The sequence below is a fragment of the Haliotis rubra genome, unplaced genomic scaffold (assembly GCF_003918875.1).
Source record: "Haliotis rubra isolate DU_JTF1 unplaced genomic scaffold, ASM391887v1 Scf135, whole genome shotgun sequence".
In the NCBI taxonomy this organism is placed as follows: Eukaryota; Metazoa; Mollusca; class Gastropoda; order Lepetellida; family Haliotidae; genus Haliotis; species Haliotis rubra.
Window position 1 is genome coordinate 1,571,738 of NW_025765281.1, and position 18,047 is coordinate 1,589,784.

Consider the following 18,047-nt stretch of genomic DNA (forward strand, 5'->3'; position numbering starts at 1 on the left):
CAAACAAGATACCATAACGAAATATGCTCTCGCTAATCTCTGTCACATAAAAGAGGCTCGTGTACATGAACATGTCGAAATATCGACCTATCGACCCAACGGTGTTAGCAAGACTGTATGAAAATCATCTAGAACCTTTACACCTCTATGCATCGTTTGTGGGTGTAGTTTGACAGGTTTCAGACAGTTAAGTGTTGCGTCTAATGGTCAAATGATAGGCCTGTCCCTTCCTTGGCTGCTCAGATCAATGGCTGAACGCAGTAAGAAAGGAGGCTGCTTAGTATCAGGGAGAGAGGACTGTCTACACAAAGACCTAATGAGCAGATTGATTGACTCCCGTCTGTCCATCTACTCACAAACAAGCATAAACAGGACCTATTAAATGGCCCCATCGTTCGGGTATTCTAAACTTGTCGACTCTGTTGAAGTAACAGGGACATTGATCTGCTCAAGGGAGACAGCAGCAAGATTGGAGATTACAGGTGAACAACCCCGTCAATCCACACAATTTAACTCATTCAAAAGCCCTATACACCAATGTTGAAATGTTTAGATTTCGTTCACAAATCGTTAAGATTGTGACACTTTCCACTTCCACTGATGTGTTTTTGACAGTTCACTTGGCACTTCTTCCTATGAGCTTCCTAAGAAGCCCTGTTGAAGATTCAACTTCAGCTTTCATCTGTAAAAATTAATGTAATCGATTAGTCTTTTGAAAAAACAAAACGTCATCATTAAACATGTCAGCAATGAAAGGGTTCTACGAGACCCTGAATGAAGTGAAAATTTGCCGCTGTCATTGAGGGCAAACACACGACGATGTCACAGAATAATGACAATTATTATGGATATACAACTTCTTTTATTCTGTGGAGGCGACGTTTCGACATAGGTTCTAATGTAGTTGTCAAGCACGTGATCATGCCGTCAATCCACACAGTTCACTTGCTTGACAACGACATTAGAACCTATGTCGAAACGTCGCCTCCACAGAATAAAAGAAGCTGTATATCCATAATAATTGCCATTGTTCTTCATCAATTCAACTTTTAAAATGCCCATCAAAGAAGTCAGACGATGTCACAGTTAGAAAGGCACAGCATTGGGTATACTCCCCAGGGAGTTGAGATTGATAATACGATGTGCCATTGAGATTGACATCCAATGATCGCGGGAAAAAATATCAGCGCCTTGAGCAAGCACTAGTTGCCTGGATATGTGCGCTATATAAATATCCAATAATAATAATAATAATAATAATTAATAACAGTACACTTAATTTAAAAGTCTTGGGGTTGCTTTGTTCAAAACGAATGAATCGTTCTCTCTGATGTCAACTGAATGCAAAGATACGTCATTTGCAATGATGGAGTTTAATCAAGGTGGTCTGAGTTAAGTTATCTCATGTGCATTAGAAGAAGTATTTTTTCCACAGGGGGCAAACCTTTTCACATCGCTCTGCATTAACATTCCCGTGTTAAGTATGCTGTGTGTAATCATAAAGATGCATGTTTGCAGTTTGCATTCATTGAAACAGTGTAGCATGTAATGTCGTGATTTGCATCACATTTTTACCCGGCAACAGTGGCTCACGTTGGGAATGTGGTAGATGAAAAATATAGTCAGTGAATAGGTGTCATCGATGGTTGGTCATAGTTGGTAGATGGGTACAGGCAGTAGATATGTGTAGCTAGTGAACGGTGAAGTGAGTAGATGGGGGCGAGGTTAGTCTGTGTATGTAATCAGAAGATGAATGTAGTTAAATATGTAGTCAGTGGGGCGCAGATAGTGAGTGTAGTTGGTTGTGTAGTCAGCTAATGGTAGATAGATAGTAAGTATTGTCAGTGGGTGTATTTTCGGCGTTGGGAAGTCAGTTGTGTTAAATTATGTTGTAGACAACTATACTACTCCCACTTTGGTAAGGATCACCAAAATTCCCAACTTTACTTATAACGTAGATTTATAATTTGAAATTGTATCCATTTAAAACTGGATAAATAATAATATAGCAATCCCTCTTTAGGCAAATAGTCACTTTAATCTAACCTTATGCACTTGATACATGAGTTACAATAAAAATGGTTTTCATGGCACCAATCGACCATTTTGCAAATCATTGACAAGTACACAACACCTGTCAATAGCAGTGTAGCAGGTATTGGTTCCACAAGATGGAATGACATACTGAAACCTAGGATCCATGTTTAGAATAAGCTTAGATATTTAAACCAAATTTGACCCCACATCATAGTTTTCTGTTGAATCCATGATTTGATCTTTAGCAAAGTGTGAATAGTATATTTCCAAGTACTGAGCGTGGTATTCTTTGTGTAACACTCTTTGCACTAAACAATACAGAGACCTTTCATTCATTTCAGTCAATCCATAGAAATGTGAAAACACGGAAAAGTTGTGAATAGTAGAAGACGATTAGAAAAATTGCAGTGTTTTATTCAGAAATTCTATTTCCTGTGTCGATGTATATGTATTAGACTGCCGTCTGATAAACAGGAAATATACATCAAAACAAAACGTGACTCTTCCGGGTGGTTCACAACTGGCCAAAGGAAGTTTAGGTCTTGTGTGTCTGGCGTCGGCGATGGAGGTTTTATTCCATATTGAAGGGGTAAGCTTGATCAGACATCATATATCCTTGATGCTGACATCTCCGATTCAGTCCCTGTGAAGGTCTAGCATCGTCCTCGCATGGGTTTCGACTTTATCACAAGGTGTAAACGTCTTACCTCTGCATCACATCACTTCCTCCACACTGAGTTGGTAACATTGAATCGATTACAAAGGCCATGTGTTGTTCTAGCTTTGCCAGTACATGGGTTTCAACAAACGTCAAAGACCTCCGACCCGTGAAGGTCCGGGTTTGAATATTGATCTTCAGTAACCCATGCTTGTCGTAAGAGGTGACTAACGGGATCGGGTGGTCAGGCTCGCTGACTGGGTTGACACATGTCATCGGTTCCCAATTGCGCAGATCGATGCTCATGCTGTTGATCACTGGATTGTCTGGTCCAGACTCGATTATTTACAGACCGCCGCCATATAGCTGGAATATTGCTGAGAGCGGCGTAAACTTAAACTCACTCACTCACTAAGACCTCCATGGCTTCAGCTCTCACCCCCAAACACAGCTGACATGCTGAATCAGTAACTGAGGGCATGGTCTCACCTGAAAGTACCACAAATCAGGTACTTTTCATAGAGAAAGTGGATCAAAGATATATCACGGAATAATATAGCTTAGTAAACGTTAGCCCTCCCATTCAAAGACCATCCTTTAAGGTACTGATCTTCAAGCAACCCATGCTTCTTGTGACAGGCGACTCCCTTAGAAAACAGGCAGAGAGGATGGTGAAGTGCAGTAAAGTTGTCATGAAAGAAGGGTGTGTGGAAGACAATGTGGCCTTCCCATTACAGCAGTGGACCGTCGTCGTGGTTAACTTTATCAGAAGTCAACACTGAAACTTCAGTATCCCTTCGTACTGCTGTTGGAGCCGAGTCTTTATCAGGAGATCAGGGTTTCGTAAAGTGTAACTGTGCTGGTAGCAAGAGATGTGGGACCAAGAAATGTAAATGCTTTAAGAACAATCTTCTGTGCAACAGCCGGTGTCATTCAAGTCTCACTTGTCAAAACAAGTAATGTACATGATATGCAAAACTCTATGTTGAAACTGGATAAATAAATTGTTCACATCATTTTTTGTGTTTCTGTTTTAACCTAAACGATTTAGTCATTTGGTCAAATGACTGGTCGAACATTTTAGTCATTTGGTCAAATGACTGAGAATTTTAGTCTTTTGACCAAATGACTGATCTTTTGACCATTTGACGAAATGACTGGTTTGACAGATTGACTGTAACATATATATAGTTTTTTGGATTACCCCTATGGTTTCATTCACAACAAACCTTTCCTTATCGTGTCAGAAAGAAAACAGAATCCTAACAATTCAACCTAATTTTGATGTCGTTATCAGTACCATAACATTTAATTTTTCGATCTGAGTATGTGGAAAATATTATTTGTATGTAGAATCAGTGTCACTCACTGTCAAACAGTTTAACTCCCAGTATTTCGTCATAGGTATGTCAATACGGGTGCCTGAATCGCAATATATTGCAATACAATTTATGTGCCAAAACAGAGCCCTTATCAGGGTAATTAGCCTCAAATTCGTTCCAGCAGAGAACTGGGTTTCAGATAGATGTGACCAACCATCCAAGAGAACAATGCGGGTAGAGGTGAAAACAGTTAAATATTCGTCGTCCAACGTGGGGCAGGAAAACAAATCACTATGCACCACTTGACATGAATAGTACATTCGTGTCAACTATTCATTGCAAGTTTTTTCTAGTCAATTCACAGTTATTCTGAGCACTAAATAACATCAAACAGTTACAATTAAATATATTTCATATAGCATACATTTCCTAGGTTGCATGGATTGACTAAAACGCCTAACTGAATAACAGAATTACATTACACAAACACATACATTACATCTTAGTTAGAAACATTTACACAAAGTAGCTGACATGGCGAAAGAAACATCATGATTTATCAAATGGAGTTATTTAAGAGATTGACTCAACTCTCCTACCCCATAGCACCTTGAATCAACATTTGCCATTTTCATAAACAGAAGATGCATGCACTCAAAATGATAAACAACAAAGAAACAAACACATTGTAATAATGAGAAACAAACACATTGTAATAATGAGAAACAAACACATTGTAATAATGAGAAACAAACACATTGTAATAATGAGAAACAATTGTAATAATGAGAAACAAACACATTGTAATAATGAGACACAAACACATTGTAATAATGAGACACAAACACATTGTAATAATGAGAAACAAACACATTGTAATAATGTAGCCAGAGTTGTACAAGGAAATACAAGGTATTGATTAGGAAAGGGTTTGGTAGTGTTGTTGTACAGACTGTAAAATAGGCCAGAATGAACCACATCAGTTATTTAGTTTTGTAAATGTTCCCAAAAGGGACGTAATTGAGACGAACCATACTAGCCATATGATATTCCACCACCAAACCCACAATAGCTTTGCTGTCTAAAGACTTAAACAATAGCCCTGAACCGTTTATATATGTTTTATTCGCAAAATTACATGAATACATAAAACACCACCAACTAAAAATAGTAAAAGCAGATATGTCTGAGGTGGACTAAGCATGGATAGTTTCCTTCTATTACCATTTTTTTATCCAAGAGTGAAAACATTTCCATGCTTTTTTTTCAATGGTCGCACTGCTGCACGAAATCATGGGTCGAGCTTCACACAAGTGTGTTGGAAGAACATGCAACACTGACAAAGCGGAAGAGTTTCCTAACAAAACATTATAAATATATTTTTACGTCCAGACCAACAAATCAAAGATTCTACCAAAATATTTCTGTATTTCATCCCTGAAAAGTTGCAAGAATTATTCATCCACTATTGATTTGGAATGAAATATGTAAAACGCCAGTTATCCGATCAAGTGATAAGGGAGACAGGGAAATTTACCGTGATTAACTTGGACTCCCCTGAGTTGGGCCATAATATTAGTGCCTTCGTGCCAAACCTTCTTTTCTATTAGCTTTTGCCTCCTGATATACACAAGGCAGCCTTGTAGCTGACATACCTGATTATGGACTGAGTTTGGGAGTGCGAGTCGTGCTTTAATGTGCGCAATATAGTTGTGCAGCTGCTTCCTCTGGGACTTACAGGAGTCAGTAAAATCGCCTTATATATTAATGGCCTGTTATATTTACCTGAAAAATCTGCAGAACATTACAACGTTGTATTCAACCATATTTGAGATAGTGAACACTGTGTCAAATTTGTCAATGGCATTCATGTGTGGTCCCAAGTACGCCATATATTTAATCATGAAAAAATAGAACGATGACGGTTTTTCCAGTGAATGGATGTAATCGTTACGCTCCTTGTTGCTAGGTCGTGAAACCAATCTGTTTAGGTGATCACAATTGACTTTGATTTGAAATGAATCAGCTTTGTCACGATGCGACGGTGAGGGGCGAAATGAAGGACGCTCAATGGTTTCACGAATTGCATGTCTGATGTGAAAGATCCAATTGATAGATTTGGTACATAATAACATACACTGGTGAAAGTTGTCAATTTTAGCTCGATTGTCAATTCCTTAAAATATCCAGGAATTGTTTTGACACTCAACTTCACCGCACATATTACAGGGTTCCACGAACACAAATGAACCTTATCTCGTTTGATCTCATCTCGTCAGATGTTGTCTCTTTATTGTCTTCCATGATGGAGTTTGGAAATGTCACATACGTCGTTATTACAGGAAGGTACTCGTGGTAATAGCAGCATTGCACACGTCATCCATTAAGATCCTATTCGCTATTAGTCGTCATTGTTATAAAACTGGTTCTATGGACATACACGAGACAGTAGTAGACAGGGGTCAGTCTGTACAGTCTGTATGTAATGATTAAGGCACGAAGGCAAACAGGTACAAACTACTGACCAAATACAGATCAAGAGATAACTGCAAGGATTTAGTCTATTCTCTCATTGGACACACTTGAAGAAGGATTTACATATTCTCAGCCAACAATTTCAACGAGGTCCTTGTCTGGAATACAACACTCCAGTAATATGTCTGCTTAGAATAGAATAGAATAGAATAATACTTTAATGCCTTTTCAGGAATTTGTGCCAGTCACATTTGGCACAGCAAGACACCATAAAGAGATATGTACGTACTTATGTCTGTCATAACAAGAGGCTCATGTGCTCCACCACCTGACGATATTGACCAAAACGCCAGTTAATACACTGTGTCGACACTGTGTGAAAATCTTTTGAGCATCTTTACACTTCTCTGTGTCATTTGCGGAAGCAAGTTGCAGGCGATGAAGTGTTGCATCTAATGGTCAAATGGCACACCCTGCCCCACCAAGGGCTGCCCAAATCAATGACGGAACCATATTAACACAGGTCCATGGGCTCAGTCCTGAGCTGACTCCCCTACTCCATCTATCACAAACAAGTTGTAATAGGATCTGTTTGAGAGTAAAGGGTCCCATCGTTCATATATACTGAAATCTTCTGTAAATGCCACCTTAAACATTGATTACAACAGTTACTCATGGCAGACAGCACTGAGGCTGGAGATTGCACGACAAATCACGTCAGTCAAAAGATTTTGTTTTCAGATCCGTATACCCCAATTTTGTAATCTTTAGATTTTGTTCACATGTCATGTGACTCCTTTCAATCACGTGACGTGGTGTTTAGATCTCGCTGCTCTTCTTCCGATGAGCTTCCTTAGGCACCCTGGTCAAGATTCAACCTTTAGCTTTCATCTTCAAATGTAATCGAATAGGCCTTTGTAAATACAAAACGTCACAATCAAAGCATGCCAGAAATCAAAGGACCCTCAATGAACTCCCACACGACGTGGCACGAGGAATACTTGTGCGAGGACTGACGGCAAACCCACGACAATGTCAGATTTAGTAATAAGGATCACTGGGCAGTGAAATTAAAGAACACCCTTAGCTTCATGTAAATAGAAAGAAATGAATTCTTCAAGCGAATGTCAATCGAGTGCAAGTATATGCCATTTGCAACAATTCCGTTCAATACAATAGGTCCAAGCTAAGATGTTATATGTGCATTAGGACTTGTACCTTTTACTTGTACAGCAGTTGTGTAGTTTGTGGAGGCTCACATGCAGTAATCAATGTTCTGACGGTTACACTCAGAGAATCGACAGTTCTAATATGACCACAAAAAGGTCTTGTTCTGTCTTGTTTGTGCCTAGATGGATGGCAGGAGTCAATCAATCTGCTCCTTAGGTCTTTGTGCAGACAGCCCTCTCTCGCTGAGACCATGCAGAGCCTTTCTGAATGTGTTACCTCCATTGATTTGGGCAGCTCCTGGTGGGGGTCGGGTGTGATATTTGACCATTAGAAGCAAAGCTTAACCGTCTGCAACATGTCAAACTGCACCCACAACTGACACAGAGAAGTGTGAAGATTATCAATTGATTTTCCTATAGCTCTGTGGACACTGAGGTAATTGGCGTTCAGGTCGATATTTTCACATGTTCAAGTTCATAAGCCTCTTTCATATGACCAGATTAGCGGGTACAATTTTCCTTATGGTGTTTTGTTGCGCCATGTTTGACTGCCAGACAAGCAGGCATATTACTGGAGTGTTGTATTCCAGACCTCTGGGAAGCTGTCAGGCTGAGAACTAACAAATCCTGCTTTAGTCTTGTGAATCAGAGATACACCGTAATTCCTTGCTTTTCTCTCCCTCGATGTTTCCTCCAATAGTAGTAACTGCTTGTCTTCAGTGTTAATTGTTACATATATACTGTGTTCAATGTCCCTGAATCGCCTCCGTGGTGTAGTGGTTAGAGCGTCCGCCCGGAGTGCGGAAGGTCGCGGGTTCGATCCCCGACCGCGTCATACCAAAAGACATTAAAATATGGTACTTGTTGGTCCCTGCCTGGCGCTCGGCATTAATGGGTACAACAAGGACTGGTCGGCTCGGAGTCAGTATAATGTGTCTGAGTGGGGTATTCATGCTTCACTGCGGCATGGTATCTCAGTGGGCTAGCACTATAAAACCAGCTTAAGTCTGGGCTAGTACAAGCAGCCGCACATACACATACACACGCATGCACGTCGTCATATGAGCGAAATAGTCTCAAGCACGACGTTATACCCAATTTCACCACCACCATCAATGTCCCTGTTTGTTTTGTGCGTTATGTGTGTCCAATAAAACTAGTTTAAGGGTGAGTAGGACATTGATACACACCGGTGATCTCTGGTTTAGGTAAGGTAATAGACGTCCAAATGTGCATGCTAACACAAAATGATATCACTGGAGTACTGTTCTGGACAAGAGTGAGTGAGTGAGTTTAGTTTTACGCCGCACTCAGCAATATTCCAACTATATGGCGGCGGTCTGTAAATAATCGATTCTGGACCAGACAATCCAGTGGTCAACAGCATGAGCATCGACCTGCCCAATTGGGAACCGATGACATGTGTCAACCAAGCCAGCGAGCCTGACCACCCGATCCCGTTAGTCGCCTCTTACGACAAACATGGGTTACTGAAGATCAATTCTAACCCGGATCTTTACGGGTTTCTGGACAAGAACAACACAAAACAAGATAATATACTCTCCCAAAAAGGAAACGCATATAGGAATTTCAACTGTATTATTATGTTTATTTTGAAACATCTTGTAGGCGTTATGAGTCAATGAAATATAGCGAAATTGCACACTGGGAATGCAGACTTATCCGTCTTTGGCACCAACTCGAGGAAAGTCAGTTTGAGTGTCACATGGAGATGTGTGGTGGCGCTGAAGTCAATACCTCGTGTGACCACCGTGGGCATCAAGAACTGCACGGCATCGCCTCGGCATCGAACGAATAAGTCTCAGAATCTCGTGTTGCCCAATCGCAGCCCACTCTGCCTGTAGTGCCTTTGCGAGTTGCTTAAGTGTCTGGGGCTGAGGGTTACGGCGTCGCACCCGTCTGTCCAGGGCATCCCACAGATGTTCGATCGGGTTTAAGTCCGGTGATCTTGAGGGCCAGGGGAGCACATTGATGTTGTTTGTTCTGGAGGAAGTCTCTAGTGTGACGTGCTGTGAGGGGCCTGGCATTGTCCTGTTGAAACATCTCCCTCTGGCGATCAATGATTGGAAGGAGGTGTGGGCGTAGGATTTCGTCACAGTACCGTTGAGCTGTCAGGTTGCCCTGGATCATCACCAAATCACTTCTCCTACGGCAGGTGATCGCACCCCACATCATAACACCTCCCCGGCCGAATCTGTCCACCTGGGGAATGCAAGCGTCGGCGAAACGTTCACGTCTACGTCTGTACACCCGCATTCTTCCATCGCGTCGTTCCAATAGAAATCGTGATTCATCACTGAACCAGATTCTACGCCAATTCGGTAGGTTCCAGGCCTGAACGTTGGTGCACCATTGAACTCGATGTCGACGATGTTTTTGTCGAAGCACAGGGGCCAAAATAAGGTCTTCTGGCATGTAAACCAGCCTCTCTCAACCTGTTCCTGACGGTCTGTGCAGAAGGCCCCCACAATCCGGGTATTTGTCGAGCGGTACTGGTCGCCGTAGCTGTTCGATGACGCAGGTGATTTACCCGGATGTAGCGATCCTGCGCCGCAGTGGTCGCTCGAGGTCGCCCACTACGAGGGGCATCTGCTACCGAATTCTGCCGGCGATATCTCTCCCAGAGCCGTGAAATGGTGCTTTGGTGAACATTGATGCTTCGGGCAACTGCACGTTGAGACTGGCCAGCTTCAAGCAAACCAATGGCGATATGACGGTTGGCTTCACTTAGACGTGGCATTTTGCGTTCGTCAACAATATTCCAAATACAGTGAATAATCGACAGACAGCGATCAACCTTTTATACCCATCATTGAGACTATCTGATCCCCAACTTTCACGTGCATTACATGTGAATTGTGTAGTCTGTGACACTACACGCCGAAATTGAAAATTATGCTGTTAAATACGGGTATTTTACGGATGGTGCGTTTTGTTGTGATGTTTCAAAACATAAACACCATAGGACTCATAAACAGAGCAAAACCTTTTGTAAAATGAATCAAGTTTTAATTCATTGCTACATGCAATTGCTATTTTCATGATGCGTTTCTTTTTTGGGAGAGTATATATTCTCGGGCCCAAAATACAGACATGTAGCAGATGCATTCCTGAGCTCTGCAATAAATAGAAAATTAACAGAATGCAGAAACGACGCCTCCACAGAATAAAAGAAGTTGTATATCCATAATAATTGCCATTATTCTTCTGTTTTCAATATGTGTAGCTGAAGACAGGAGAGCTCGCTGACAGAATTAACATGTTTAGTCACGCCCGAACTTACATTCCCAAGGACACGGAGCTTTCAGGGCAGCTACATATACTACCGGAATAAAGTAACTGTTGATGTTATGTCATTTTTAAATGCAAACAGATAATAACATGATTTTTTGGTGTTTTCATTAATCACTGCTTAACTATGGTGGCTGACTCGTCTCGTGATATCGCTTTCTCGCTTTCTCGCCTCCGAATTTTAAGGCGAGAAAGCGATGGCCCTAATCAGCCACCATACTTAACTGTTGATAGAATAATATCGAATTGGATTTGGAACTTTCAGGGCGTCTACATATATATGTGGTGATTCAAAACCTTCTGCACTCTGCCACACTCTGTGACAAACAGCTTGACTTGGAATATCATGATCGTTTTGCCCAAAAGTGGTTTAAGCGTTCGCTCTTCCAACAAAATGCGAAGGTCATTTCCCACGTAGGGACAGAGTGATAAGCCCATTAGCACATTTGATGTCCCCTGTCGTGATACAGAATACATTTAACAGCGCTGTAAAACTATCCTCACTTACTCAGTATATTTATCCATTTCGATCCCACATGGGAAAATTCTTTACACAATGTTCATTTCCTGTGAAATGATGAAACGCAAAGCAAAGCAAACAAGAAGTTATTCATTTGTTTTCAGAGACCTAAGTAATAATGTTGGGATAAGAATATTCCAGAGGTATCAATTTACATACATGTTGTAAACCGATAGCCATAGGGACAGACAGTCCCCTGTTACTGGGGACGGAACGATTACATCCGTTAACTGCAAGAACGCCTCGGTTTTTTGCTTTCAGAAATATATCACATACTGAGGGCCACAACTACATGACAGATTTGACACAATGTCTATCTTTAAAATGGCTGATTACTTTTTTCATTTTATTATGGAATATTTATATAGCGCACATATCCACGCAACTATGCTCAAGGCGCTGGTATTTTTCCCAATGATCGCAATGATGAAATTTACTGAAAATTGTGCAGACAGTTTTGACAACAAATTTGATAAACGCGGTTTTATTTGCTCCTGCAGTTCCCAAGGGAGGGAACTTCCAAAGATAGTGCGCACACGAAAGCAGGACCCAGTCACCGCGATGACAAAGTCTGTCCAGCTAATCTTTCGCTTCATCTTCCGTATCCTATGGGGGTAAATGCCAGTCTAAATCTGCGCACCTAGTACAGTATAACCACTTAGTATGAAGTACAAGGCTGCCCAGGGAAATATCGGGAGGAAAGCAAAAAGACAATAGAAAATACAATTTGCCATGAAGGCATTAATATTATTGCACGACCCAAGGGAGTCCCCGTTAATCACTGCAAATTTCCCTGTCTCCCTTATCACCTGATCTCATGACGGAGGTTTTACATATTTCTTTCCAAATCAATAGTGGGTGAATAATTCTTGTAAATTTCCAGGGATGAAATGCGAAAATATTTCTGAAGAATCTTTGATCTGTTGACATTGGTATTAAAAGTCAAAGTCAAATATGTATAGAGAGAATATAGACTCCTCTGCTGGGAAGCTGGTCGGCTTGGGCAACTATTGCTATAGTTTCTGTAAAGCTGGACCAACTGATTCCGCACTGATTCAATAGGGAAATGCAGCCACCCCCTCGATAATAGATTCGTTAAATAATTGACACATTGCAGGTTTGTGTTAAGCCTAAATCTCTGTAGGGCGGAAATTTCTTTTCGCTCTTACGTTTACCTCGTTGATTAACTTATACAATTTGCGAGTTTGGTGTATACCGAAACTTCCATAGCACATTAACCCCTTATGACAAGGGTTAGATTGACCTTGATATTCAGGGATCATGTGGTTTGCTGGTGTCTCTTAAAAGGATGGGGTAAACTTGGCTAAGTTCTTGACTATCCGTTTTGTTTTCTCAAAAGAATTCTAACCGTTTCATTAATGGCATTAATCATGTCAATGGTATGATAATCGAGTTGTGCCAAACCTTTTCGGGGGAACCTTGTAGGGGTTTCAGAGCCCAATATGCCCCAATCACACAAAGCTAAAACAATACATGGATCTATGATAATGGCATCAGTGATACTAGTATATGATGGTTTATCAAGCTTAACCCCATTTTGTGTGTTGGCCACTCAGGGTCGGTTTCTGTACCCAAACCTGACAACCGTGGTCAGATGGAACCATGGCAGCATCAGAGAATAAAGACTACCACTTTCAGGAGAAACTGTTTACTGTCAGACTTAAGTAAATGACACGAAACTGAAATATATTGCCGACTTATGTCTGTTAATAGAATATTCCCGATTTTGAGTTATTTTACTTTTCATTGTTTTCATTTGCAGACAAACAAACTGTACACCAGCTGACTGAACATGGTGACTCCATTGAATTTACCTGCTGACCACACCCTGTATTTACACCCGCTAACTGCACCCACTCACTACACGCACTAACTGCACCGTTAACTATGCTAATTAACTATCCCTACTCAGTTTCATTATTACCCCGAGTAAACCAAGCTGCCTGTGAGGCGCTAGAAGGTTATTTAGTCACATGACCTGTCCCACCGGGTACCCACTTTCTGTTGGGTGAACAGAGGCAATTTTGAACAAACTCGCTTGCCTAAAGGTGAGACCACATGAGTCACACGTGCTTCGTTGTGGGGCAGGACCGAAGTCCTAGAAACTCTCAGGAGTCAAGCTGCCAAACACGGTCACCCATCCAAGGACTGTCCGAGCTCAACGTTTGCTTAACTTCAACTGACTTAGCTCATCTATTCACCCACCCATTGACTACACCAATCCACTGACTTCATCCACCTACCAAACCTATCAAACATCGATGCCGCTCACCCACTGACGAAATACTTCAAGCTTAAACAATCCCATACAAATCATACCCACTTTCCCTTTCAAATGAAGTAACGATGTAGGAAGATTGCTGCAAATACTCCATTACATGAGGCACTGTTTGGGTGGATACAAACTCCAATGTTAACAGTGATGTTAATGCAGAGTAATGAGAAAAGAGTTGGCCCGCTGTGAACAATTACTTCTTCAAATGCACATGCGACAGCTCCCAAAAAGACCAACTTAATTAAATTGTATTATTGCAAATGGCGTATATTTGCTTTCGATTGACATCGCTGAGTAGCATTCATTCGTTTCCGATAAAACGACCTCAGACTCCTTATATCATATGTGCATGCAGGGTGCTCTTTAATTCACTTCCCAATGCTCTTCAGATCTAAACCGTCGTTTGTTTGCACCCAATAAAGGCGGCAAGTATTCTGAGGGATTCTATTGAGGTTCCTCGGAACTCTTGATTGTCGGCAAGTTTAATTATGACGTTTTGTATTTTGAAAGGAATATTCTATTTCATTTAAAAATATAGGCTAAAGGTTAAATCTTTACCTGGATGCCTTGGGAAGCCCATCGGAAGAAGTGCCGAGTGAGGTCTCGAGACCTTTATCACGGCATTGGAAAAAGTAACAATCTTAACCATTTATGAACACAATTTTAAAATGATCCTCGTTGTAAAATGAAAGTATCTACCGACTGACAGAGTGACGTCCCGTGGAATGACGTTTTTCCGTCTGGTCTCCTTCCTCGCTGTCGTCTGCCATGAACACATGCAGTATTCAATGTCCCAGGAGTTACTCTCATAGTATCGATAATTTTAGAAAACATGCACCACAAGCCCTTTACTCGCACGCAAGTCAGCTTGCAGTTTGTGAGTAGACTGGCGGGAGTCAATCATTTTGGTCATTAGGACTTTGCGCAGACAGCACCCTATCTTTGATACCATGCAGCCGTCAAGGTTAATCTGGCTCTGTCATTGATTTGGGCAGACGCTGGTAGGTGTCGGTGTGCCATTTGGTCATGAGTTAGCCGTCTGGAACATGTCATACGGCACCCACAAATGACACAGAGAAGTGTAAAGATTCTCAATTGATGTTCATACAACCTTGTTGACACAGTGAGTTAATTGGCATTGAGTTGATATTTTCAGATGCTCAAGTATATAAAGCTCTTTCATATGACAGAAATCAGCGGTACACAATTCTTTACGGTGTCGTGTTGCGCCATGTTTCACTGCAAGACAAGCAGACAAATTGTTCAAGTGTTGTATTCCAGACGTGGACTGTGGGGAAACCTTCATCCTGAGAACTAACAACTCCAACTTTGAGTTTGGTCAATCATACCTTTGTCCCTCGAGCCGTATTTGGTCTATATGTGTTACTGTCCATGCCCTTATCATTACATACAGACTGTACAGATTGATCCCAGTCTATTTTCAACCAGGCAGCGCTTCCTGTAGATGTCAAACAGAGCCAGTTATACAACAATGACATTTGGTGAATGGTAAATTAACAGATTATGTTCGTATGGCTGACGGATAAGGCATTGTGTAGTAGTTCAGTTGTTAATGGCCTGGTTGATCAGGCCAAAGACTAAGTTCGATTCTCCAGACTGTCGTGGACCCGTGAAGATCCGGGGTAGAATAGGTCTTCAGCAACCCATTCTTGTCATAAAAGGCGACTATGCTTGTCGTAAAAGGCGACTAACGGGATCGGGTGGTCAGGCTCGCTGACTTGGTTGACACATGTCATCGGTTCCCAATTCCGCAGATCGATGCTCATGCTATTGATCACTGGATTGTCTGGTCCAGACTCGATTTTATTTACAGACCGCCGCCATATAGCTGGAATATTGCTGAGTGCGGCGTAAAACTAAACTCACTCACTCACTCCAGACTGTCGTGATATTTTGTCAATATCGTTGATCAGACGGACTCGACAAGGAGATTTTGGCAGTGCGAGTAACAAATGTTTGGAGTCCAATTTTGGTGTGTCCTGCTATTACAGGAATATGTTTAAAAGAGGCGTACAACTAAACTCCATAACAAAGCATTATTTCCCTGCTACTGACTACTACTACTGCTACTACTATTACTTCTACTACTACAACTACTACTACTACTGCTGCTACTACTACTACTACTATTACTGCTACTACTACTGCTACTGCTGCTACTACTACTCCTACTACTATTACTACTACTACTGCTGCTACTAGTACTACTACTACTGCTACTACTACTGCTACTACTACTACTGCTACGAGTAGTACCACTACTATCACTGTAGACTAACGACTAGTCTCTGAAATGAACATATTTTACAGAAAAAAATAGTTCATAGTAAAACAAAAAACAATATAATGAAAAGGAGCCTGAGACTTTCTTCATTTTGAAGCTGTGGAAATCTAGACTTGCCACATTTTCTAAACTTGCGTCGGCTTTCTTGGATGTATTTGCTTCAGGGTCTATATGACAGAATACTATCACTAAGTACTACGACCACGTGTTCTACAACACCGACAACTACTACCATTACTACGATTCATTTCGAATAAAACCGACTTATTTGACCTTTAAAACACAATATTCCTTGACAAAAAAACAACTAGCGTGATCGCACATGGCAAGCTCAAAAACAAGAGGTCCGTTTGTCTCTATAGGGACTCAAATAATGGAATTGCAATCAGGGGGAGTCAAAATTACTTCCGAAGACTTATGGAACAGACAATCGATCATAAAGTGACAATAACTTACACCAATGCATTTTCTTATGTACCAAAGCTAACAATTTAGATACAAGTCGATCTTCCAAATCAGACATTCTATTTCCTAGACAATTGGCGTCCAACATTTCGGCCATGAGACATCATATCATGAGAAAGTTTGCTCATTTCTAACCAAAGTCAATTGTGATCAGGCAAACAGATAGATCTCATGGCTTTGTAGCTGAACTGAACGATTACAGTATTTCGCTGGAAGAGTGTACATGATTAATTCTTTCAAGAATTGGATATGTTGCATATTGGAACCAACAACTCAACTCAAAAGTGACACAATGAAAACCATCTTTAAAATGGTAGATCGCAACGATGTATTGTTCTACAAATTGTGTAGACAATTTTAACAACCAAATCGAGAAAGACGGGTTTATCAACTCTTACAGTTCCCAAGGGAGGCAACAGCGCAAAGACATCGCGCACATGGAAGCGGGACCCAGTCACCGTCCAGCTAATCTTTCACCTCGGCTTCCGTGTCCTTTGGGAAACTATGTCAGTCTAAATCTGCGCAGCCAGTACAGTATAATCTCATATAGCAACTTCAGGCCTGTCGGAGGATATCAGGAGACAACAAGCTAATAGAAAATAAAGTTTGGCACGAAGGCATTAATATTATTGCACGGCTCAGGGGAGTCCCAGTTAATCACGGCAAATTTCCTTGCCTCCCTTATCACTTGATCGGATAACTGGAGTTTTACATATTTCATTCAGGCTAGACTTATTTGTGTGCATGCTGTTTAGCCACACTCAGCAATATTCCAGCAATATTCCAGCAATATGACTGCGGTAAATAATCGAAGTCTTACCAAATAATCCAGTGAGTGATATAATGAGCATTTGTATACGTTGACATGCATAATCCTGGTCAAAGAGTATGAACAATTGTACATTTAGGAAATGCATTGCTGGTTGCTGTAGATCAATTCTTCACCGGATTTTCTTGGAGCGGAGTGGTGTGGCTTGAAATTTGATGATGTCTTTTAATTGTGAGGGGTAAACGTTCCTAATATTCTGATCTATAGCCTATTATTGTCCAAATAGTGCTATCAGTTTTAACTTTGCACACTAGTTTTAGTTGCAATTGTGATATTCCAGTTGTTTTACTGTCCTTCGTCGACAGGTTTTCATAATATACATACATTCCATTTCAATGTCAAATATGTTCTCGTCACGATATGGCTGAAATATTGCCGATGTGACGTTAAATATTAACTCACTCACTCACTCACTCACTCCTAATATTCTGACATATCCTCGGCTGACCTTCCCATTTGTTTGGCTTGGAGAATTCATACAGCGTCATATATGCACATAGATCACGTGGTAAGTACACTTTGGGCCGAGTCTGAACGAATTCAACGTAACCCCACTTTATGTAAGATCAAGATCATTGTCCACGCCAGACACTCATTACATATTGTAACCCACACTGCAGACCAATTGTTTAACACCCGACCCGACAATCGATCGAGAG